Consider the following 26,629-nt stretch of genomic DNA (forward strand, 5'->3'; position numbering starts at 1 on the left):
AATGTCATACAGGTATTTTCACTACTCTAAAAATCCCCTGTGCTCTGCCTACTCATCTCTCCCCTCTCCCGCCATAGAAATCACTGATCTTCTTATTTTCTCCATATTTTCACCTTTTCCAGAATGTCCTATAGTTGGAATCAGTATGTAGCCTTTTCAGATTGGTTTCTTTCACTTAGTAATATATAGTTAAGGTTTCTCCCTATATTTTTATGGCTTGGTAGTTTATTTCCTTTTTAGCCATAAATACTATTCTGTTGTCTGGGTATATTACAGTATTTGTATTCAGATAGTTGTCTGAAACATGGAAAATAACTTATGCAGTACAGGTTTTGTGACTATCAATAAAACGTGGGGAGGGGGCTGGTGTTTGAAGTGTCCTATTTAATCCAACAAAAAAGAGTTCATTCTAGACATGTCAAATAATTTCATTTAATTGTTTTATATACAGAAAGAATCAGAAAGTAAAACAAAATATTTATTTACTGAAAAATTTTCTGTGGGTGTGTTGAAGCTGTATGTTTATAAGTGGCATCTAGTTTTGGAGTTCTGCTATTAGGTATTTTCTCTTACCTGACCTAAAGAATTTTGAATGCTTTTTCATGCTTTCATATTCCTGGTAGCACAAGGATCTAACTCACCTGTTTTTATCATGTCCTCTTTTAGAGTTCTGCTATACAATGTAGACTAATCTGAAAATCTGCAAATACAGTGCCAAAAAACGATGACTCATATTCCCTCAATATCAGGCTTTTTGATTAGCACAATTGTACTTTTCCCCCACAACAAAGTTTACATTCATATAGTCAATGGACGAAATGCAGAAACTAGAAGGAAAGGAAAAAAATGTCGCTTTTCTACTGATAGTTATAAGCAACATTAACATTTATGCCTAGACCTTTCTAGGTCAATATTTTCATAGTGAGCAGTGGTGAGGAACATATGATTGGGAATCAAACTGACTGGAGTTTGAATGTAGGTTGAGACAAACAATTACTCTAAATTTTAGTTAATGTACTCATATTAAAAATAGAACCAATCTCATTCATTTATAGTAAAAATTATGTAATATGAAATATACAGAAAGATTAGCAAATTTTACTGCAGAAAACAATGTTTGTAATACATTATACATCATTATTACTATAGCTTTAGTAATTCTCGTATCAGTATCTGTGTACACAATGGTTTATTTTTCTACTTGGCACTATAACAACACCATTTATAATATATATTTATAAAATCAAAATTTATAAGGGATTTTCCACCTGTGGCTTCCTTCCTGTTCTTTACTTAACACCCCACCTTGCTTGTACAACACTTGGGATCAAACATTGGCCTCCAACTCACCAGTATTGCTGCATATATTTCTTATGCCTCATTCTTTCAGTGTTCTGCTAATGGAGTGTTCATGTTCATTAATGTTTGTGTATTCCAGGTGACATACTTACACATAAATTCTGACACTTTACAGATCATTTACCATTGTTCATGAATTTTTCTCACCATTAATTTTAACCCGTGGGTCAGAAGAAACAAAAATTGACAGTTACTAGACAGTCAACTTGCATATATTATACAACAATTCAGTAACCACAATTACTATGTTTTAATTGATAAAAGCATAATAAAATATTTTAAAAATATGTAGGTACTTCCATTAAGAAAATCAGAAAACTCCACTGAAGGAAGTATCAGAAGACTTGATATGAATGGCAAATCATACTTTTTTCTGAGATAAGAATCTCTGATAGAATTAATGGTATTAAACCTTCCTAAATTAATCTACAAAATAAATTCCAAACAGTATCTCAACTGATCATTATTATGTCAAATTTTTTCAAATGTTACTCCTGAGCAATAGAGCTAACATCAAAGTATACCAAAAAAGAGGAAAAAGTAGTATATTTCCTTACAGATTTAAATCTATAATATAAAGCTTTATTCATTTATGTGCTATTATAAAAATGAAGATTAGTATAATATTTGAGTAGTCAAATCAAACATACATGTGAATTTAATATACAGCAGATATAGAAATTTCAGTCAGTGGAAGTTTCAAATTTGGAAAAATGTCTTAATTGTTGGTAGAGTTCAGAAAGTAGAAACTATACATTGTTACATATTAATTGATAGTGTATAATTTTAACATAATACAATATAATATATATATATATAAAACACACTATATATAATACCGTATGAATCTACCTTATTCTTTAATAAAAATTGATGTCCTTCTATATTTAAATTTCTAAAATTTCTGACCATTTTAGAAAAAGCAGAAGTAAATTTTAAAAAATGACATAGGTGAAGTCTTTCTGTATATGATATATAATTGAAATCTTTGAAGAAAGTGATTAATAAAACAGACAATGTGTTTATTTAAATTTTCAGTTTGGAAAAGATGCCTTAAAAATGTAGAACAGCAAATTAAAATGTTGATACAACTTATTTTTTTAATATTAAAATAATGTAGTGGCACCTTTAATATAAGAAGAGCATTTATAAATTAATAAGAAAGTAGATAAAATCAAAAGTAAATTGGGCAAAGGACATTGACCCAAGTATTACATATGTTAACATTTAAAAAAAATATTTAACTTCACAAATTATCAGGGGAATTTAAATAAAAACAAATATTTCTAAGCTTACAATATTTATTCTTTTTCTAAAATAAGAAATATTTAAACAAAATGGGGTAAATCACAGAGAAGAGAGTAACATCAGTGTAAATAAAACATTGTATAAAAAATTATTAACATCTTAATAAAAATCATTCAAAGATGTATCTTTTGTGTGCATGCATGCGTGTGTGTTTTTCTGTGTGAATTTACAGAAAGTGGGTAATATATGATAATCTTTAAACTGCTTTTGTTTTTAATCTGCTCATGTCAATATATTTAGCTAAAAAGGAATTATAACTGCAGAGAATTCCTTTAAAAACACATTTAATAGTGATACATCTAAACCCTTATTTACTTTATTCTACTGCAGTGAACCTCCTCATATACATATCTCTTCATTTGCTTAAGAATCAGCACAATATATATCCCTGGAAGTGGAATGGTTTAATCAAAATATATGAATGTTTACAATTATGGTACAAGCTGGTTTTCAGAAGGGTTCTCTGACTTATGATCCACCGAGTTTATACATAAATTTCTATCTCCTTTCAAAATACAGTAGATGGTGGTAATCTTATAATCACTGATATGAGATAAAAGGGCTTGAACAAGTTCTATAGGAGTCAGAGGAAGAAGCATATCCAGAGGAGGATGACATCCAGGAAATAATCACTAATATCTAGTAATATTTCTTTTCATTTTTTCTTTTTTTTTTTACTTAGTGTTCATCTTGCTGAACTTTTCCTGTTACCTATAAAAACTGGTAATAATAAGTAGACCATACCTAGATACAGTCTGTCCCTTCTTTCAGCTACATTCTTTATCCTACTCCAAAAGAATCTCCCATGGATTGTTATAAAATAAACTTCCCTCTTAGAACTGCTTTTGCTGTGCCCCATCGGTCTTGGGTCATTGTGTTTTTGTTGCCATTTGTTTCTATATATTTTTAAATTTCTTCTTTGATTTCTTCAATGATATCAGTTATTTAGTAGCACATTGTTTAACCTCCATGTATTTGTGTTTTTTACAGTTTTTTACTTGTAACTGATTTCCAGTCTCATAGTGTCATAGTCAGAAAAGAGGTTTGATACAATTTCAATTTTCTTAAATTTTCCAAGGCTTGATTTGTGACCCAAGATGTGATCTATCCTGGAGAATGTTCCATGTGCACTTGAGAAGAAAGTGTATTCTGCCACTTTCAGGTGGAATGTTCCTTAAATATCAATTAAATCCGTCTGGTCTATTATGTCATTTAAAGCTTGTGTTTCCTTATTCATTTTCTGTTTGGATGATCTGTCCGTTGGTGTAAGTGTGGTGTTAAAGTCACCTACTATTATTGTGTTACTGTCGATTTCCCCTTTTTTGGCTGTTAGTGTTTGCTTTATGTATAGAGATGCTCCTATGTGGGGTGCATAAATATTTATGATTGTTATATCTTCTTCTTGGATTGATCCCTTGATCATTATGTAGTGTCCTTCTTTGTCTCTTGTAATAGTCTTTATTTTAAAGTCTATTTTGTCTGATATGAGTATTGCTACTCCAGCTTGCTTCTGATTTCCATTTGCATGGAATATATTTTTCCATCCCTTCACTTTCAGTCTGTATGTGTCCCTAGGTCTGAAGTGGGTCTCTTCTAGACAATATATATATATGGGTCTTGTTTTTGTATCCATTCGGTCAGTCTGTGTTTTTTGGTTGGAGCATTTAATCCATTTACATTTAAGGTTATTGTTGATATGTATGTTCCTATTACCATTTTCTAATTTGTTTTGGATTTGTTTTTGTGGGTCTTTTTTTTTTTTCTCTTGTGTTTCCTGCCTAGAGAATTTCCTTTAGCATTTGCTGTGAAGCTGGTTTGGTGGTGCTGAATTCTCTTAGATTTGCTTACCTGAAAAGCTTTTGATTTCTCTGTTGAATCTGAATTAGACTCTTGCTGGGCAGAGTAATCTTGGTTATAGATTTTTCTCTTTCATCACTTTAAGTATATCCTGCCACTCCCTTCTGGCCTGCAGAGTTTCTGGTGGAAAATCAGCTGATAACCTTATGGGGACTCCTTTGAATGTTATTTGTTGCTTTTCCCTTGCTGTTTTTAATATTTTTCTTTGAATTTAATTTTTATTAGTTTGATTAATATGTGTCTTGGTGTGTTTCTCCTAGGGTTTATCCTGTATGGAACTCTCTGTGCTTCCTGGACTTGGGTGACTATTTCCTTTCCCATGTTAGGGAAGTTTTCCACCATAATCTCTTCAAATATTTTCTCAGACATTTTATTTTTCTCTTCTTCTTTGGGGAACACTATAATTTGAATGTTGGTGTATTTAGTGTTGTCCCAGAGGTCTATGAGCTGGTCTTCAAATCTTTTCATTTTTTTTTTTTTATTCTGCTCCTTGGCAGTGATTTCCACCATTGTTTCTTACAGTTCACTTATTCATTCTTCTGCCTCAGTTATTCTGTTATTGATTTCTTCTAGTGCACTTTTCATTTCAGTTATTGTGTTGTTCATCATTGTTTGTTCTTTAGATCTAGATCTTTGTTAAACATTTCTTGTATTTTCTCAATCTGTGCCTCCATTCTACTTCAGAGATTCTGGATCATGTTTACTCTCACTACTCTGAATTCTTTCAAACCCATAATTCAAAAAGAGACATGTACCTAAATGTCCATTGCAGCACTATTTGCAATAGCCAGACACAGAAGCAACCTAAATGTCCATTGACAGATGAATGGGTAAAGATGATATGGCACAAATATACAATGGAATATTACTCAGCCATAAAAAGTAATGAACTTGAGTTATTTGTAGTGAGTTGGACGGACCCAAAGTCTGTCATACAGAGTGAAGTAAGTCAGAAAGTGAAAAGCAAATACTGTATACTTACTCATATATATGTAATCTAAAAAAAAAAAAAAATGGTACTGATGAACCTAGTGTCAGGGCAGAAATAAAGATGCAGACATAGAGAATGAACCTGGGGACACAGGATGGGTGAAAGGGGAAACTGGGGAATAGTAAGAATAGAATACAGAAAGAATACAGGATTTGGTCATGATTTATATGGTTTATGTAATTAGTTTTTTTGTTGGTATGCTGATAATGAACTATTGTATCAGGGTTTTCTATAGAAACAGAACCAACTATATATATATATATATATATATATATATATATATATATATATATATATATATATATAGTTGATCCTTGAACAATGGTTTTGAACAGAGCATATCCACTTATATGTGTATTTTTTTTCTGTAAATATACACTCACCCCTCCTTATCTGTGGGTGTCATCCACAGATTCAACCAACTTCAGATCAAATTTCCGTCTGTGATCTACTGAATCTGTGGATGTGAAACCCACAAATAAGAATGGCTGATTGTACTTCCCCATTTTATATTAGGGACTTGAGCATCCACTGATTTTGGTATCCACCTTGGCTCTTGGAACCAACCCCCATGAATACCAAGAGACAGACTGTTTGTGTATATACAATATCAGTATAAAAACATTGTAGTAAGACTGGAAACAAAGGTGAGGTAGGTGAATATTTTGGATGATATTTTATCAAAACAAAATATAAGCGCTGGTGAATTGGCTTGTTAAACTAACTGAATCCAGAGACAATATTAATTCTTTTAACTGGATTATTCCATTTCCTAACTGCTCCTTCCTTTTTTAATAGGGGTGGTGCATAAACACTAGAACTAATAGTTCTGGCCTGCCCTGCTATTTTCAGAATTGCCATTTTGCTATGTTACTCACAGATCAAGTGGGTAAACAGAGACCCACAGAGAAGACCCATTGTAATCAGTGAATATGTTCTCCTTGATATTCCCAACACATACAAACACAGTATGTTGAAGTTCTGGATAATTCATCATAAACAATAATCTGTGTTTCTGGCTAAAGGCAAGGTTAAGAGACAGGTAACAAGGTCCATCATCAGTGTTTTTTATAAAAGAAATAAAAAGATGGTTGTTGAAATATACACTTGCTAACAGGCTGGGAATGTTCATAGACTGGGTAAACACACCTAGAGTGGATGTACATCAACTACAGGTCAGCCTCTCTTGCAGGCAACAAAAACCAGAACTAGTATAGGACTACTGTTTCCATAGAAACTTTAGATTACTGCAGTTGTCAGCCTTAATTTAGACTGCCTTGAGAACTCAGTGTTAGAAAGAAGGTTTCATATAAAGTTAATATTTTGAAAGAAAGTTTTGGGATTTTTCTTTTTCTTTTTTTTTTTTTGGCAGCACCGGGTCTTAGTTGCAACACACGGGATCTTCATTGTGGTATGTGGGATCTTTTTTTTGTAATGGTGCGTGATCTCTTCATTGTGGCACTTGGGCTTCTCTCTAGTTGTGGTGCGTGGGTTTTCTCTCTCTCTAGTTGTGGAGCACAGGCTCTAGAGTGTGTGGGCTCTGTAGTTTGTGGCACGTGGGCTCTCTCATTGAGGCATGCAAGCTCAATAGTTGTGGTGCACAGGCTTAGTTGCCCCGCAGCATGTGGGATCTTAGTTCCCTGAACAGGGATCAAACCCACGTCCCCTGCATTGGAAGGCACATTCTTTAACACTGGACCACCAGGGAAGTCCCAAGTTTTAGGATTTTGGCATATAAAAAGCTCTTCCATTTCTTGGCAATTTTATACCCTAAATATCTCTCTTATCTCTCCCATCTCTACTCCTCTTTTGTCCTAGACACAATTGAATTCAAAATGATCTCACTTATGATCATCATGTAACCAAACTCCATGTACCTACAATTATTTCTCCCTAATTAATAATGGATTTTTTTAAAGAGTAATCTTAAACAAGCAAAGAGACAAATAAAAAAACTCCTGCTTTAAACTATCTAATGCTTTCCCATTTTGATAAGAAATGATATCTTTTGATAAGCCCAAAACCCTTATGGGCTCATAGTATGACCTATGTATTCTACTTTTGTCCTCTGGTATGTTTCTTTTCTGTCTTCTGTTTAGTTTTTTTCAGTTTCCTAACTATAATTCTTTCAGTTTCCCATTTTGACATACTCTCTTCCAAATGAAAGCATTTGCATATAAGTTGCCCCTGACTGAAAGGCCCCGATCCCCTCCCAAACAATTCTCTCTTTCACCTTTTCCTTGCTATATCCTAGTTGTTCTTTTTTTTTTTTTCAATATCTTTATTGGAGTATAATTACTTTACAATGGTGTGTTGGTTTCTGCTCTTTAACAACATGAATCAGCTATACATATATATCACCATATCTCCTCCTTCTTGCGTCTCCCTCCCACCCTCCCCATCCCACTCCTCTAGGTGAACATAAAGCACTGAACAAATACCATATGCTATCATGTATATATAGAATCTAAAAAACAAAAAAATGGTTCTGAAGAACCTAGGGACAGGACAGGAATAAAGACGCAAATGTAGAAAATGTACTTGAGGACACGGGGAGGGGAAGGGTAAGCTGGTACAAAGTGAGAGACTGTCATGGACATATATACACTACCTAGTCTTTTTTGAAACCCAGTTTGCATGTCATTTCCTAAGGAAAAGCTACCCTGACTCCTAAAACTACTTAGAAATATTTAAAATTTCTCTTCAACATGTATTGTGTTATAATTGCTTATATATGTTTGGCAGTTAATGGTGTACTAAATTTCTTACAAAGTTAGCTTTCTAAATATAATTAACTTCTGTATATATTTAATTTTTTAAACTTTTTTCTACATGGAATTTTATTTAGAAATATTAGAAAATAAACTGTAGAATTCACTGTTACACATTTTAATTAGAAGACTTTGCCTCCTTTAATAAAGACATTAAGAAACCAAGATATAATGTATAACATAAAATATGTACTATATTTAATATGTATTAGTAATAAATATGCCATGGAATTAACTTGACACTAACAAAGTTGTTATATAAATATATAATTCTGGGTTCCCAGAGTTAGAAAACAATATAGTGATCCTGTCAAACCATCATACTAGTTACCACAGACATCTCAATTATATCCATGACAAGTAGTCAACCTGGCCTAAAGAATTCAATCTCACAAGATTTTTCTGGTGTTTCTAAATTCTAATGAGATAAATTAATTTTAAATACTAAATCAAATCTGTCCCTCTATAAGTTCTAATTAATAGTCCTAATATGACTATCTTGGTGCAGGCCATAACTTAAATAATTTTGTGAGTACTTAAAATAACTGAAAGCACACGTTTTTTCCCCCCATTCTATCCTTTCTTCTCCAGTCTCAAAAAACTATATTTTCCAAGTTATCCTTCCTAAATGACACAGTTCTGGTCTAAGGTAGGCTCATAAGAGAGTGCCTTGAATTGAAATTAAAGTTCTTTGTAGGGTCATATCAATTCAATGTCTAGTTGATGTTTTTATTTATGCTCTATATCAGTTTGGTCACCCCTGCCCCATAGCTTAGTTGATTGTCATCACAACACGTTGTAAATGTTGCTAATAGATGTCAACTGAAATGTTATACATTACAGTATTTAAAATCTCATTTCTTCTCTTTTGCTTATTTTTATTTTGATTTTTTGCAGTACACGGGCCTCTCACTGTTGTGGCCTCTCCCGTTGCAGAGCACAGGCTCTGAACATGCAGGCTCAGTGGCCATGGCTCACGGGCCTAGCCGCTCCATGCCATGTGGGATCTTCCCGGACCGGGGCATGAACCCATGTCCCCTGCATCGGCAGGCAGACTCTCAAACACTGCACCACCAGGGAAGCTCATCTTTTGCTTACTTTTAAGTTCTACCTTCAGGGCATTTTTTCTTTCTTCAATTTTTTTATTGTTCTCTGGAAATTTTAGAGTTGCACATTTTAGTCATTCAATATATTTGTTATGTCACCTTTGAATAAATGTGTATAGCAACAATAATAATTCCATATCAGCTCTAGAGCCTCAGATATTTAACCTACTGACTATTCAAAGAAAATGGTGGTGGGTGAGATTGACCAAGATGTTTATTTACCAATACACTTATTTTTTTAAATTAAACAGTTTTAAATACGTTTTTTTTTTCATTTTACATATAGTGACTGCATAAATCTAATATGAATTTCCTCGATATAGATAACATATATTGCACATGTGCATTACTGATTGTTATCTATTTATTTATTCATCTATACTAGGTGCTCATATGCTACATGGGTTTAAATATGTCTAAAGGTCCATCCTTATTAGAAAATTTTTTGGTTGCCATTTTGCTATTAGGTAATGAACTGATTCACAAATGCAAATTAAAACAATCTTGACACTTTATTCACGTATTTTTTTCTTCCAAATCTATCTGCTCTAAAAGGTCTAATGATACAAATACCCATAAAACAGGATAATTGAGTTCACGTGGAGACTCATGTGGTCAATTAAGCAGGAAGTTATTTTTTATCAAAGCTTTCAGATATCCTTAAGCCAAAAATGTTTTATTAAAAGCATTATTTTACTTCTAGTGGCTGAAATAGTTCTGAGCTTTGAAGGCATACTCAGTCCTTAAGGGCTCCTTGGAGAGAATGACTGACCTTTATCATCAAAGCACTAAATGAGAACACCATTGGTATAGCTGTATTATCATAAAGCAAATTTAGAAACCAGATTTCTAAAAGGGCATGGAATTGGAATAATGGAAAAGGCCAAGTATGAGTCCTTGTGGAATTTTTCCATGTATTGAAGAGAATGCAGATCAACTGGAGTGGGACCAATTTCCTCTTTTAACAATCTGCAGCAAATTGAGTATGAGATTATGAAAATAGGATATAGTTGCAGAGGCCACACACCAGCCATACATATAGGTTATTCTGGTTTAAATCTTCTACAGATAATAACAGGTCAAGAGTGCTTGATTCAATTCTAAACACTCCTTAGCCACCACTCACCAACAAGTCAATGAGATAAAAAGCAGCTGATTGTAGAAGATAAAGATTTTTGTCACTTCCATGTGAATACCAAGCACTAAGTTATAGCAAAACAGTATACTTTTTATGCGAAAACTCATGAACTCACTGGCAATAATTTTATATTACTTGAAATACACAAAGTGTAACAGTACAGAATATAAAGGGTTGCTATACTGTAGATGAGAATGTTAATCCTTTATTCTTTCCAAGCAATCCAAACTGCATGTGCACACACGCACACACACACACACACAGACACACACACACACATGGTCAAAAATATTGGACCCAAAATGGCAGTCTAATTTCTATTTTGTCTACAATTATCAAGATTGTGGAATTTAAACTAAAACTGCAGGTGTTGTTACCTGTGAGATCTGCCCTATTAAGTAACTTACAAATAAAAGTCTGTAACATTACCAGTTTCAGAATATCAGTCCTCTGAGTTTTCTTACAGTGAATAATCAAGACTTAATATGCATAATATTACATATTTAGAATGAACTTTAAAAATAATAATTATGGATTAAGGGTATAAGAAGTAAAATTTTGAACAAATGATATCTAAATGGCTGTAGATACATAGCTATAACAAAATTATTCAGAATTAATGAGAATTAAGAAAAAAACTTCAGATAGATGAAAGCAGGCACAATACAATGAAGAGTATGATTCTGTTAAGCATGATGCATGATGCGCTTGCTTTGTGTGAGTACTTAATGATTCCTCAATACATAATTAAAAGGCCGAGGAATAAAACTTCAAATCAGTTAGATCTTAATACTTTTAAACGTCTATTGATTGACTTGAGAAAAATCCTAAAATACCACTTAATATGTGAATATATACATGAAAGAGGTTAACACCAATGAAGGATGACATCACTATTAACTCAGGGAAAGTAGTAGATTGAATCTGGACACTGAAAAACATTTTAATAATACAGAGTATTTGTTTGTCATTCTCAACCACTTCTTCTTATTTTACACTATTACAAAGAGAACTGTTACAAAATCTTCATGCTTGTGGCCTCAAGACTTATATGAGAGTTTGCATTTGCAACAGTAAAAGATTATAAGAGGTTACTACAAACAACTATAGGCCAATAAAATGGACAACCACGAAGAAATGGACAAATTCTTGGAAAGGGACAACTGGAAAAGACTGAACCAGGAAGAATTAGAAAATATAAGCAGACCTATCAAAAGTAATGAAATTGAAACCATAATTAAAAATCTTCAAACAAACAAAAGTCCTGGAACAGATGGCTTCACAGGCGAATTCTATCAAACATTTAGTGAGGAGTTAACACCAATCCTTCTCAAACTCTTCCAAAAATTGTGATGGAGAAACACTCCCAAATTCATTCAACAAACACCTGATACCAAAACCAGAAAACAATATCACAAAAAAAGAAAGCTATAGAACAATATCACTGATGAGCATACATGCAAAAATATGGAACAAAATACTAGCAAACAGAAGCCAACAGCACATTAAAAGGATCATACACCATGATCAAGTGGAGTTTATCCCAGGGGTGCAAGGATTCTTCAATATACACAAATCAATCAATGTGATACACCACATTAACAAACTAAGGAATAAAAAGCATATGATCATCTCAATAGATGCAGAAAAAGCTTTTGACAAAATTAAACACCAATTTATGATAAAAACTCTCCAGAAAATGGATATAGCAGGAACCTACCTCAACATAATAAAGGCCATATATAACAAACACACAGTAAGCATCATACTCAATGGTGAAAACTTTAAAGCATTTCCACTAAGACCAAGACCAAGACAAGGATGTTCACTCTTGCCACTCTTAGTCAACATTGTTTTGGAAGTCCTAGCCACAGCAATCAGAGAAGAAAAAGAAATACAAATTGGAAAAGAAGTAAAGCTGTCACTGTTTGCCGATGACATGATACTATACATAGAAAATCATAAAGATGTCACCAGAAAACTACTAGAGCTAATCAATGAATTTGGTAAAGTTTGCAGGATACAAAATTAATACACAGAAATCTCTGGAATTCCTATACATGAACAATGAAGAAACAGAAAGAGAAATTAAGGACACAATCCCATTCACCATTACAACAAAAAGAATAAAATACCTAGGAATAAGCCTGCATAAGGAGGTGAAAAACTTGTACTCAGAAAATGCCAAGACACTGATGAAAGAAATCAAAGATGACATAAACAGATGGAAAGATATACCATGTTCTTCGATTGGAAGAATCAATATTGTGAAAATGACTATACTACCCAAAGCAATCTACAGATTCAATGCAATCCCTATCAAATTACCAATGGCATTCTTCACAGGATTAGAACAAAAAATTTTACAATTCATTAGGAAACAAAACATCCTGAATATCCAGAGCAACCTTGAGAAAGAAAAATGGAGTTGGAGGAATCAGGCTCCCCAACTTCAAACTCTACCATAAAGCTACAGTAATCAAGACAGGATGGTACTGACACAAAAACATAAATATAGATCAATGGTACAGGATAGAATGCCCAGAGATAAACCCACACAAATATGGGCACCTAATTTATGACAAAGGCAAGAACATACAATGGAGAAAATACAGCCTCTTCAATAAGTGGTGATGGGAAAACTGGACAGCTACATGTAAAAGAATGAAATCAGAACACTACTTAACACCATACACAAAAATAAGCTCAGAATGGATTAAAGACTTAAATATAAAACCAGAGACTATAAAACTATTAGAGGAAAACATAGGAAAACAACTCTTTGACATATCACAGCAAGATCTTTTTTGACCCACCTCCTAGAGTAATGGAAATAATAACAAAATAAACAAATGGGACTTAATTAAACTTAACAGCTTTTGCACAGCAAAGGAAACCGTAAACAAGACAAAAAGACAACTCTCAGAATGGGAGAAAATATTTGCAAATGAAGCAACTGACAAAGGATTAATCTCCAAGGTATGTGAACAGCTCATGGAGCTCAATACCAAAAAATAAAAGAAAAACAACAACAACAACAAAATAAAAACAATCCAGTTAAAAAATGGGTGGAAGACCTAAATGGACATTTCACCAAGAAAGACACATAGATGGCCAAGAGACATGTGAAAAAGTTCTCAACATCACTATTTATTAGAGAAATGAAAATCAAAACTACAATGAGGTATCATCTCACACTGGTCAGAATGGCCATTATCAAAAAATCTACAAACAATAAATGCTGGAGAGTGTGTGGAGAAAAGGGAACCCTCTTGCACTGTTGGTGGGAATGTAAATTGATACAATGACTATGGAAAACAATATGGAGGTTCCTTAAAAAACTAAAAATAGAACTACCATATGACCCAGCAATCCCACTACTGGGCATATACCCTGAGAAAACCATAATTCAAAAAGACATGTACCACAATATTCATTACAGCACTATTTACAATAGCCAGGACATGGAAGCAACCTAATTGTCCATCAACAGATGAATGGATAAAGAAGATGTGGCACATATATACAATGGGATATTACTCAGCCATAAAAAGAAACAAAATTGAGTTATTTGTAGTGAGGTGGATGGAACTAGAGTCTGTCAGACAGAGTGAAGTAAGTCAGAAAGAGAAAAACAAATACCATATGCTAACATATATATATATATATATATATATATATATATGGAATGGAAGAAAAATGCTACTGATGAACCTAGTTGCAGGACAGGAATAAAGAGGTAGACATAGAGAATGGACTTGAGAACCTGGGGTGGGAGGGTGAAGCTGGGGTGAAGTGAGAGTAGTGTCCACATATATACACTACTGAATGTAAAATAGTTGGCTGGTGGGAAGCAGCAGCATAGCACAGGGAGATCTGCTCAGTGCTTTGTGATGACCTAGAGGGGTGGGATAGGGAGGATGTAAGGGAGGCTCAAGAGGGAGAGGATATGGGGACATGTGTATGCATATTGGAAGTTTTGCTATGGCAATCAGAGAGGAATAAGAAATAAAAGGGATCCAAATCAGAAAAGAAGTAAAACTGTCACTGTTTGCAGATGACATGATACTCTACATAGAAAATCCTAAAGATGCTACCAGAAAATGACTAGAGCCAATCAATGAATTTACTAAAGTAACAGGATATAAAATTAATGCTCAGAAGTCTCTTGCATTCCTGTACACTAACAATGAAAAATCAGATAAAGAAATTAAAGAAACACTCACATTTACCATTGCAACGAAAAGAATAAAGCACCCAGGAGTAAATCTACATAAGGAGACAAAAGACCTGTATGCAGAAAACTATTAGACACTGATGAAAGAAATCAAAGATGATATAAACAGATGGAAAGATATACCATGTTCTTGGATTGGAAGAATCAACATTGTGAAAATGACTATACTACCCAAAGCAATCTACAGATTCAATGCAATCCCTAGCAAACTACCAATGGCGTTTTTCCAGAATTAGAACGAGAAATTTTACAATTTGTATGGAAACACAAAACACCCTGAATAGCGAAAGCAATCTTGAGAGAAAAAAACAGAGCTTGAGGAATCAGGCTCCCTGACTTCAGATAATACTACAAAGCTACAGTAATCAAGATAACATGGTACAGGCACATAAACAGAAATGTAGATCAATGGAACAGGATAGAAAGCCTGGAGATAAACCCGCATACATATGGTCATCTTATCTTTGACATAGGAGGCAAGAATATACAATGGAGAAAAGACAGCCTCTTCAAAAGTGGTGCTGGGAAAACTTGACAGCTACATGTAAAAGAATGAAATTAGAACACTTCCTAACACTATACACAAAAATAAACTCAAAATGGATTAAAAACCTAAATGTAAGGCCAAACACTATAAAACTCATAGAAGAAAACATAAGCAGAACACTGTATGACATAAATCACAACAAGATCTTTTTTGACCCACCTCATAGAGTAATGGATATAAAAATAAAAATCAACAAATGGTACCTAATGAAACTTAAAATCTTTTGCACAGCAAAAGAAACTATAAACAATACAGAAAAACAACCCTCAGAATGGGAGAATATATTTGCCAATGAAACAACTGACAAATGATTAATCTCCAAAATATACAAGCAGCTCATGCAACTCAATATCAAAAAAACAACACAATACAAAAATGGGCAGAAAACCTAAATAGACATTTCTCCAAAGAAGACATACAGATTGCCAGCAAACACATGAAAGGATGCTCAACATCGCTAATCATTAAAGAAATGCAAATGCAAACCACAATGAGGTATCACCTCACACCAATCAGAATGGTCATCATAAAAAAATCTGCAAACAATAAATGCTGGAGAGGGTGTGGAGAAAATGGAACCCTCTTGCACTGTTGGTGGGAATGTAAATTGATACAGCCACTATGGAGAACATTATGGATGTTCCTTTAAAAACTAAAAATAGAACTACTATATGACACAACAATCCCACTCCTGGGCATATTCCCTGAGAAAACTATAATTCAAAAAGAGTCATGTACCACAATGTTCATTGTAAGCACAATTTACAATAGCCAGGAAATGGAAGCAACTTAAGTGTCCATTGACAGATAAATGGATAAAGAAGATGTGGCACATATATACAATGGAATATTACTCATCCATAAAGAGAAATGAGATTGAGTTTTTTGTAGTGAGGTGGATGGACCTAGAGTCTGTCATACAGATTGAAGTAAGTCAGAAAGAGGAAAACATATAGCGTATGCTAACACATATATATGGAATCTAAAAAAAGAATGGTTCTGATGAACCTAGGGGCAGGACAGGAATAAAGACACAGATGTGGAGAATGGACTTGAGGACATGAGTGAGGGGGAAGGGGAGGTTGGGACGAAATGAGAGAATAGCATTGACATATATACACTACCAAATGTAAAATAGCTAGTGAGAAGCAGCATAACACAGGAAGATGAACTTGGTGTTTCCTGACCACTTACGTGTGATAGGGCAGGTGAGAGGAAGGCTCAAGAGGGAGGACATATGGGGCTATATGTATACATATAGCTGATTCACTTTGTTATACAGCAGAAACTAACACAACATTGTAAAACATTTATACTCCAATAAATATTTTTTAAAAATGTGTTTTCAAAAATAAATTGTGATAAAATATATGTTAAAATAATGCATACTTAAGACTTTTAAATTTCTATTTTGTTCTGGAATTTACTATTTCATAGCATGTATGTCAAATCTAGTTAATATTTCCAAAGAAATGCAGAATATTTGTACATGTACATTTTTTAATGTATAAATCATATATAAGTGTGTGTATGGTGTTTATATATTATATTCATGTGTATGTATATGATATATAAAATGTATATGTTCAAAAAATATAAATAATATGTATTCATACTTATTCTAAATTATTATTTTTGGCAAGATCAAATCAAAAGGCTGCTCTGGGATCAATATACCATTACATTAAATAAAATCAATTATTTATTGACTACATGATATATATACTTTTCCAAAGTGAGGCTGCATGTTCAATAATAATCATATTTAGTCTTACCCTTTGAAACCATAATCTGTAATGATGATAAGGCCTGAGGACTATGTAATTACATCAATGATTTGAGGCATATGTTAATCAAACCCTTAATTATATTGCTTTAACACAATACTATAGTCAATGGTATCCATTATAAATAGTAAGGACATCATGAATGATTGAGCAGATAGTAAGATGACTTTAACATTTCAGTTATGCCATCTGCCAACCTTAGCAAATCACCAGAAAGAGCCACAACTATCACTTTTAAAAACTCTTAAATATGGTTTAAATGAGAAGCCACTGAATTTTGTAGGTTCATTCTTCATATTAAAATATTGCACATTGATATGCATTTATTATTGTGTTTTCACAGATGTGTTGTCCAATACTAAACATGAACAATATAATGTTTTCAAAATAAATATCAGGTTGTTTGAAAATACTTTAAGGCATATTTTAAAATTTGACTTTTTCATTACAAGAATCTTTGTTTTCTAATTATGTATTCATTCATCATTCATTTAGCGATTAATATTATCATAACAAATCACAGAAGCAAACTCACTTTGTTGACTTCACAAAGTAAAATTGAATGATGTTAAAAAGTTAAGAATTGTTGTTATTTGATTTAGAAAATAGGAAAATCAAACTGTCTATCTGTTTACATCCAAGTTCTGGCAGAGAGGAACAGAAAGATGATGAAAGAGGTTTTTTTTGGATCACAGAGATCACAGAACTCTAAAAACGTTATGTAGTGCTGGAGTTGAGAGAAACATCAAGGACTTCCTTTAATGATAAACTAGTGGTTTGGGAATATCTAAGTCAAAATACATGGAGCTAAAAGTAGTGGTGTAGTTATTTTCCTTTCATAAATTCTCAGTCTTGAAAGTTTTTATCCCTAATTTTCATATATTATTTATACTGAAAGTTACATCTACATATATATTAATAAAAGTTTTTTTTTACATTGGTGGAGAAATAAACAACTTTATATGCAATAAAAGATCAACACTTGCAGAGTAACTTGGATGCACATGATGTTTTCTTGACTTGACCAGGCAGTAGTGCTACCACTGGAAACAATGGAAATTATGTGGGGAAGACGAAGTTGAGCTTTGTTTGACACACATCAATATAGGAAAATGTGAAGTTATTATTGTTTAATTTCATATTATGTTGTGTTAATAATTAAGGAGGTTTGTCATTTTATCACCTTTATTAAATTAAAATGGATCACAAATCAATTGAGCTACAAAGGGTATAAAATATGTAAAAATTACATTAAAGATAAGCAGGTTTCAATTATTTTCTTCTTCCATGATTATCATCTTGTATTCTGCTTTATTTGGAATATGCTCATCCTAGTTGCCAGAGGAAGGAGGATATATTCCAGTTAGAAAAGTCAAAGTTCTAAAGCAATTCAGAAATTCTTTATATGATGAAAAACTGAAGAAATACGGAGAGTTTAGATGAGAGAAGATTGTGAAGTATTATAAAGATCTCACTGAGAAAAAAAAAGGGACAGAAAGATGTTAATCATGTAGAACCTTCTCTTACTTGAGAATTTTCCACATTTCTATCATCATTTAAAGCTTTGCTGATATCATCTCCTCTACATTGCTTTACTTGATCATTTCTTCTTGGTGGGAGAGGGATGTTCATTAATGTGTGTATTATGTTTATAAATATACCTATAAAAACACTTTTTATCTTTATGATTTGATGATACTATAATAAATGAATCAGTGAGTTTTTCAGAGACAAAAGCTGTATTTTTTCATTAACTTATTGCAGGTAGAGAATGAATTGTTAATAAGTACACATATAGGGAGTAATTGAGTTGATAAATGAATGACAAGATTAATTTCTATTTGAGACATAAAATAGATTGCCAAGAATCACAAAGACTTAACATTTTAAGTGAATTTTCTATTGTCCTCTTGTTGGATGCTAGTTTTTTGTGCATCACTCTTCACTATATAGAAAAATATGTGGAGGAAATTCAAATATTTGCAGATGCAGATGCAGCAGTGTATGGAAAGAGGCAGCAATAACCATACATGCTTCCTACACTGGGGTGAGAGTTGGCAAACTGAAAGTAGAACTGAAGGGAGATCATTGTGACTATAGGGTTTGGGGCAAATCAGTCCAGCAGATGTTATCAGATCTGGATCAAACATCAACTTCATTTGCATATGTCTATAGAATACTTCCTCTGGGGGCTTCCCTGGTGGAAAAGTGGTTAAGAATCTGCCTGCCAATGCAGGGGACATGGATTCGAGCCCTGGTCCGGGAAGATCCCACATGCCACGGAGTAACTAAGCCCACGTGCCACAACTACTGAAATTCATGCACCTAGAGCCCGTGCTCCACAATAAGAGAAGCCACCTTAATGAGAGGCCTGTGCACTGCAACAAAGAGTAGCCCCCACTTGCTGCAACAAAAAGAAAATCTGTGCACAGCAACCAAGACCCAACATAGCCAAAAAAGAAGAAGAAAAAAAAAAACAAAAAAAACACTTCCTTTGGAAGATGTCACCAACAAGGATACTTCACTTAGGGAGAAAAAAATGTGAAAACACCCAGAAGTCATGCCTGAAATCATTAAGAAGCACACAAAATTGGGTGACAGAGGAAACACATACAAAACTCTACAAAACGTTTAAAAGATGGAATATCACAGAAACAAAGTTAGATTGGAATAATTGTAGGAAGATATTGGACTCTGAACTTATGCATGTTACCCATAAAAATTATGAAAGAACTAGGTGCACTCTTTCCATGCTTTTCTTATCCTTCTGGGAGTTCTGTCAATCTGAAGCAAGCCAAAGCCAAGTTTGACTGTACTATGTCTTAATGGCACCAGACCTCATGTTGTTATCAGCAAAGAAACTGAGAATTTACTCAGATGAAGTAACTCACAACCTTATATATACAGATATTCTCCTTTCCCTAAATGTACAGATCACTTCCCACCTCTGCCAGCACCTCAGCAAATGTCAGCCATTTATATTTTATTTTTTATACATTCAAATGACTTCTCTGATGTTTCTTTCTGTCCATTATGACAGGAATGGACATTGATAAAAACACATTTAAGTGGAAGTTTTGAGATATTCATGGCCAGGGTACAGTTAGCTCTAAGACATTTTAAAATGGTCTTAAATAAAGATATTAAACTTTTAGAATATTTTATAAATAGGAATACGTATGATAACTTCTCCATATCTTAGATGTTTATGGGTTTTTTTGTTGTTGTTATATCTGATGCCATAACAATCCTCCAGTCTATAAAATTACTAGTGATTTTAACTCTTAAAACACTAAGGTAGGGCTTCCCTGGTGGTGCAGTGGTTGAGAGTCCGCATGCCGATGCAGGGATCACGGGTACGTGTCCCGGTCCGGGAAGATCCCACATGCTGCAGAGCGGCTGGGCCTGTGAGCCATGGCCGCTGGGCCTGCGCGTCCGGAGCCTGTGCTCCGGAACGGGAGAGGCCACATCAGTGAGAGGTCCACGTACCGCAAACAAACAAACAAACAAACAAAAAAACCAAGAAGGTATCTAAGAATGATAAAGACTAGTTTCTCTCCTAATGGGAGGCACATTAATTGGTTCAAAGAGAACTCAAGTATGCCAATTCAACTGACATAAATATGAGTAAAAACTAATAAAATCCTCTACTGTAATATTTCACTATCCTCTTTAGTTCAGATCTTCCAGTTCTATATAAATACATCCACTATGTAAAGACAAACGAGGAGAGATGAGAAGACAAAACATGATAATTAGATATTTGTTCCCCATTAGAAATGATGATTCTTGGAAGAGTCATATGACACTTCTGTCATTCTGCACAACAAATGTAGAACTTATTTTGTTCATTTGATTACACCTCCCCTGAAAAATGAATATTACTTGGTTGTTCCCCTCTCTAATGCAAATCAATGTTACCTAAGTTCTATGCATCACATTCAGAAGACGTGAACGTCTCCTGAAAATATTCTAAGACAGGATGGTAAAATGTTTACTACCATGTAATTTTGTCATATCCATGCTAAAATAAGTATATTAAGGCCTAATTCTAGAAAAAAAGACAAAGTTTAATGTTAGTCCATCACTACTTAACAATCAGAGAATTTTAACAAAGAGACTAAAGATTTATCCAAGACCTTCTCTTTTAACTCAAAAATCTTTCTTTCCTTTCCTGTATAATTAGGTGTTTTTTATATCGACACAATGAAATCAATCCATGCCTGTCATTGCACTAGTGAAATTTGGGAAGCAAGGAAGACATATCTGGTGACAATTTGAGTTATGTAAAACACAGGATATACTTCAAACTTGGATACACTGTGTTTACTGAAAAAACAAAAAAAAAAACAACCTAAAAGTTGAGGGTTATATTTTATTATGTGGACAAATCTGAGATCTTAAGCCTGGGACACAACATCTCGGATAATTCTGAGAAACTGTTCTGAAGAGGAAAGGGGGAAAGCAGGATATATAGGAGTTTTTGCAACAAAACCAGGTAGTCAGAACATCAAAATACTACTATTAATAAAAGAAAACCAGATACCACAAGTTAAGGAATTTAGCTCTTTTCTACATATGGGAAGATAAAAGTGTCTGGGTGCAGTGAAATCATTCCTTCGCTATGCTCCTCAACTATCTGGGGCGAGTGGCCTGTGTTGTCTCATCCTGAGTTTCCTCAGACTGCACTGTTGAGGGCGGTTGCAGTCTGAGGACTGCTAGATGGTGGGCATTCTTTGTTTCCTTCCTGAGTTTCCTCAGGGCTCACCATCAGGGTGACTGTTATGTGCTGGCTTGATGGCTGCAATATGCTTTGTTTACTGATATGGCAGGCAGCATTCTTACTTCACAACTGTAGCATAGGCATCCTGGAAACATAGATTTTTTTTTTTTCAAGAAGGAACATGAAAAGGATTCAATATATCTAGTTTCATGAAGAAATTACCAATAATATTAACATATTAGAAAAAAATATGAAAACTTATTTATGTTCTTTCTTCTCTTCTTTGCATACAGGATCCTCTACTATCCCATCTGAAGACACTTCTATGTAGTGGCATGTAGTAGCATCAAGATATTCCAAGCCATGGTTCTCTACTCTGCCATACAATGCAGCACAGCTTTTACTTTCAGTTAAATTTCCAAAGTGATAAATAGTTTAAGTGTTTGTGTCCAGGGCACAAAGGTACAAAATAAATTGCTTGCTACTTAGAGATTTTCAGATTCAAAAAACAGGTCTCAGATGATGTGGGCCAAAGAGTACCTTCTTAAAAATTGCTTTTGAAGAAAAATTGCAACTAAGAACACTGTTGTGAAAAAGCAAACCCCTATAGGATTTTGAAGATCCACTAATTAAAATTTCTAAAATTATTTTAATTTCTAAGAGCTTTTGGCTATTTATAGACTACTTGAGTTCAGTACTTTCCAAATTTTCAAAATATAAAATCAAAGATATCAGAGGGAAAAAACAGCTTTCTTAAAAACAAAAATAATTGGTTAAATATGTGAAATATCTTTATTAAACAATTTTCATAGAAATCATTTTGATCAATAGAAAAATCCTGCCAAGGTATCATGAAATATTAAATGGTTTCTGTAAATCTATCAGAACAGTCAGCTAATGAAGACATTTTATACTGCTTATTAATCTTTACCATAACTTTACCTTATCTTTACTTGTAGACTTTTCTATTATCATTGCAAACAATTCTCAAAAGGGGGAAATCTATTTATTATATACTTGAGTCACTTTTTAATAAAAAACTGAAAGTAAACATAAAGGATAGCAGTCATCAGTTGTTTTCAAGAAATGCAGTTTGACTGAAAATAGCTGAATATTTGCATGAAGCTGCGATTTTCCATTTTTTTGAGATTGTACATCACTGCATGAAGGGGTAGAGAAAACAGTGACCACCAAAGTTTATAATCTCACTAAAATAATCACTAAGAATCACTAAATCTCTCTGTTTTCAAAGAAAAATAAAACATTTCCATTGTCCCACTGACTTATTTGTATTAAATAAGGCATAAAAATATAAATTATTTGGAGATTTCATTCCTCCAGACCATTTTACCTAGAGGAAACATTTTGCAGCAGCGTTTATCTTTGAATTCCTTTTTGATAAAGAAGGAAAATGTTAGATCTAGTCACTTTCAGTGACTTCTATCTGAAATTTTAGCTATTCTTTTACCTTGAGTTACTACATTGCAGCATGAATTTGTGGTTTGAATTTCCTCCAATGTGAAAAAATCAATTTATTTAACTTTTTCCATATTTCTCAATGCAGATGGTCCCATTAAGCCATGCTTAGACTCCAAAAGCAAAGAAAGAGAAAAATAATACATTGTCATTTTGACTCACTAACTTGATCACAATTTGTTACATAGCAATAGATAAGGAATACATTCACAATCATGGCATTCCACACAGCATTTCTTCTGCCCAAATAACACATTTTACTGCAAATGAAGTGAAACAATGAGATCAAGGTCATCAAACTCACTGGTCTGATCATACTATCCATCACCTTAAATCAGTGATCTGATGAAGAGAAATGACCATTTACAGATTTAGTTATGACATCTTGTAGGGTTGTAGTTGATCTAATTTAACCATTATTAAGAAGTCATATCACCTATAGCCAGGATTCATGGATCCAGGAATCAAGAAAGAGAAATGGAAAAAGGTTATTTCACTGTTACCCTTAGAAAAAAATTCCTCCTCCCCTCTACTTGGGCTGTACTGGTTTAGAAATCTTAGTTCCCAAGGGAGGAATGTTTTCACCATGGGGAACCACAATGGTTGCACTGGAAGTTAAGGATGAAAGTCAAAAGGATCCCTTGGCCACTTTGGACCACTTCATCCCAGTGGAGCAAGAGATAAAGATGAAGTTTATTCCTGTAGTATAGGTGATTGATTCTGATTACCAAGAGGAAATCGGGTATAGCAACACATTTCGAGTAAAGAGAAGTACTTCTGGAATGTAGAAGAGTTCCTGGAATGTTTCTTAGTATGTCCCTGTACTGTGATTAAAGTCAATGGAAAACTAGAATAAAGAAATACAAGCAAGGTTACTAATAGCCCATATCTATAAAGAAATAAAAAATTTAGATCACCTCACTGGGTAAGAAAATTCCTTTTATAGAGGGCAAAAGGAATATAGAATGAATAGTTGAATAAGATATTTATGTAAATTACCACTACAACGACATAAACAGTTGTAGAAATAAGGACTAAAATCTTTAAGAATTTTTCATATTTCAAGTGAATACGTTCGTGCATATATTTATCTTTTATTTCCTTCCCTTTTCCCATCCCTCTTCAATCTGATATAAGATGTGTAATTAGTAGTTGATCTTGTTATATCAGTATTTCAGTTACAAAGAGCAGGTTAGGGAGAAGAAAAATTGTTAGCACTCATATACAGATACAGAGATACTTTGTCCTTTTTTGTGAAAAGGGTTAGTATAGGTTTAATTATACAAAGTGTTAATGATATAGTGTTAGGTGATAGTATGATTTTCCTATTGACTATATTTGGAAGTAACATGGGTAGAAGAGGTGTATGTGCCAAGTTAACCAGTTACAAACTATGATGGATTTATACTTATCAACCTGCCTAACCTGAAACTATGTTTCCATACAGTTCTCATTTTGTTTCTAGGCTAGATTTGGCCAAAAGGGAAATTATTACAAGATTTTTTACGCTGAAGCAGCAGCCATGGTTCTCTTTGGAAGGTCAGTGTAAGGTCAGACGTTGTTGCAGTTCTTTCATGTTGTTGCAACACCTGGTTGCTATTAGGCAGAAGCCAAGCATGCAGTTTTTCCAGAAAAGGTTGAAACTCTTCTGTCATTTTTTTTCTATCACATGGAGCATGTACGTGTTTAACTCAGAAAAAGTCACATACTTCTCCTGTAAATGAACTGTGTCATCAAAGTTGGAGGCTTGAAAATAGAGACAGACCTAAAGAGTTCCGTTCATCATGGATTCTAGTTTTCTAATTCTCTCATTCATTTCACATCCATTTTTCCTTTCCCACTGCCTGCTCTGCAGACTTCAGGTTCAGGATGAAATGCAGTAGGAATCTCTGGACATGAGCTGTTTAATCATTTTCCACAATTGTATGACGTAAAATCTCTATAAGGCCCTTATTCTATTACCTTCTATTATTTCTGCTACCTCGATGGAACCCTAATCATTATGATCTACTACAAACTTATTCCTGATTCTAATTATTCATGAATTGAGTTAAAACTGTTATTGGTTATGCCTCTGTTACCTGCAGGAGCCTAGGCTACATATTATGGGAGAAAATCAGCAATTACATTTTAGATGTTTATGTTTTTTCTTGAGCAAATACAACATTTATACACATTATATGACTTAAAAATACCTGACCATATGTGTTAGTGGAGTCAAACAGATAGTAAAATCAACAAAAGCAAGAGGGATGAAAACTAACTGGAGGGTGGAATAATCAACAAATAATATGGAGACATGATTCTTTTGAAGAAGTAGCAGGATTCATCAGGGCTAACAGTTCTCATGGATATTACCTCCTATAGGCTGTTTGCTCTCCATTTACTTGCTATGAATTTCCATGATTTGCAAGAAATTTTGACCTTTAAATTATTATTTTCATTATGTTTTCCTTACTTAAAAGGATACAAACCTATAATTCTATTCATGATTTTACAGTATCTATCTCTACTTCAAAATTTCTTTGTTTTTTTTGACATTGTGGACTTTTTAATTGTACAAAAGGTTAGTTTAGTTCTTTCTTATTTATTTATTTGAAGTATAGTTGATTTACAATGTTTTGTTAGTTTCGGGTGTACAACTTAGTGACTCAGCTATATATACAAATATATATATATATATATATATTCTTTTTCAGATTATTTTCCCTTATAAGTTATTATAAAATATTTGAGTATAGTTCTCTGTGCTATACAGTAGATACTTGTTTGTTATCTGTTTTATACATAGTAGTGTGTATATGTTAATCCCAAACTCCTAATTTATTCCTCTCCAACTCCTTTCCCTTTGGTAACCATAAGTTTATTTTCTACACCTGTGGTTCTATTTCTGTTTTGTAAATAAGTCCATTTGTATCTCTTTTTTAAAAAAAAATTTATTTCTTGATAAATGAGTATAAGATCCAGGGGGACTATGACTTTGTTCATTATATTCATTAACATATCCCCATTCTAAGGTTAGGGAGAGGATAGGCTATAAAGTCACAGATGGAGGTGTGTGTGATGCTGGGAGTTATGGCTGTTTGCATCTGATTGTGTCAATCTTCCCACCAGAAAAGCAAGGCCAGAAGATGGGAGATGCGGTGTTAGAGGTTTGAGGAAAGAGGGAAAAGTTTGAAATATTCTTCTAGGAAAATAAATGAAAGTAAAGTATGGGTAAACGTAATTTTATAATTGTTGCATAGTTCACAGGGCCCCCTGACAACACTAGCAATCATTAATTTATAGCTATTGGTGAGAGTATTGAGTGGTGTTTTTCTCACGCTATG

The sequence above is a fragment of the Phocoena sinus genome, chromosome 13, assembly GCF_008692025.1.
Source record: "Phocoena sinus isolate mPhoSin1 chromosome 13, mPhoSin1.pri, whole genome shotgun sequence".
Classification (NCBI taxonomy): domain Eukaryota; kingdom Metazoa; phylum Chordata; class Mammalia; order Artiodactyla; family Phocoenidae; genus Phocoena; species Phocoena sinus.